Below are 1,452 nucleotides of genomic sequence, written 5' to 3' on the forward strand. Positions count from 1 at the left end.
AATTCACAGCTTTTCAATCTCGTTTCCTTTGCTTTATATATATGGCTCAATGAACCGACCTCATGTCCAACACGACCTCCTAACTTGTCCAACACGACGTGATCCAGACCACAAATCAATCTGGTTTAGGACTCTACTTAACTCCTAGAGATTGGATGGAAAACGACTAAGGAATCACCTTATACTTCGGCTATCCTATACAGACTCAGACGAACTCGATTTAGCCTAATATAGCATGTGCGGTAACTCACATTCACCCCCCTAAGCACAAATGCGACTACTTAACAGCCACGACTCCAATCTTCTCGCGCATCTCCTGAAACTTCAGTCTTCCCAACGACTTCGTTAGTATATCTGCGAGTTGATCTTTAGTGCTGACATAATCCACCTCCACCTTGCCTTCTTCTACACATTCCCTGACGTAATGGTACCTTATATCAATGTGCTTGCTGCGATCATGATGAACGGGGTTTTTGCACAATGATATTGTGGATTTGTTATCGACTCTAAGCTTTACTTGTTCTGGCTGCTGGTTCGTCAAATCAGCAAGGAGTCTACTGAGCCACACTCCTTGACACGCCGCTGTCGCCGCTGCAATGTATTCGGCTTCACAAGATGAGAGGGCAACCACCTTTTGCTTCTGCGATAACCAAGTGATCAGATTTTCTCCCAGAAAGTATGCAACGCCCGATGTACTCTTTCGGTCATCTACATCCCCTGCCAAGTCACTATCGCTATAGCCCACTAGAAGTGATTTGTCCTCCTTCTTCCTTGTGTACTTGCAGCCATACTTTAGAGTCCCTTTCACATATCTCAAAATCTGTTTCACAACAGTCAAATGTTCAGTGGTAGGGTTCTCCATGTACCTGCTTACTATGCCAACCGAGTATGCCAAATCTAGCCTAGTGTTCACAAGATATCGTAAACTTCCGACAATACTTCGGTACTCGGTTGAATCAATAGTCGGCACCTTGCTCCTCTTGCTCAACTTCAGCCTCGCCTCCATAGGCGTTTGCGAAGGATTACAATCCTCCATGCCACAATTATGCAAGATCTTCAAGGCATATGCCTCCTGGCACAACGTGATCCCGTCTTTACTTTGACGCACCTTGATCCCGAGGTAACAGCTTAACAAGCCCAGATCACTCATTTTAAATAATTCCTTCATTTGCTTATTGAACCTTCCAATTTCCCTTTCATCAGCTCCTGTGATCAAGAGATCATCTACATACACGCCAATAAGGAGACAGTCTGAACCGGTGCCTCTCTTGTACATAGCGTGCTCAAGCGGACACTTCACAAAACCGAGTGAAATCAAGGTGCTATCAAGTTTGGTATTCCATGCCCTAGGTGCCTGCCGCAAGCCATACAAAGCTTTGTGCAATTTGAATACTTTATGCTGTTCTCCCTTCTTGATAAAACCAGTGGGATGCTTCACATACACTTCTTCCT

At 44.8% G+C, this 1,452-nt stretch overlaps 1 pseudogene; it reads right to left on the reverse strand.

Moving 5' to 3' along the window:
• Positions 1–277: 277 nt before the first annotated feature.
• On the reverse strand, positions 278–1,006 carry LOC147962498 (secreted RxLR effector protein 161 pseudogene; annotated as a pseudogene).
• Positions 1,007–1,452: the final 446 nt, after the last annotated feature.

This window comes from Triticum urartu, chromosome 7A (genome assembly GCF_056163025.1).
Source record: "Triticum urartu cultivar PI428250 chromosome 7A, HENAU_Tu73, whole genome shotgun sequence".
In the NCBI taxonomy this organism is placed as follows: domain Eukaryota; kingdom Viridiplantae; phylum Streptophyta; class Magnoliopsida; order Poales; family Poaceae; genus Triticum; species Triticum urartu.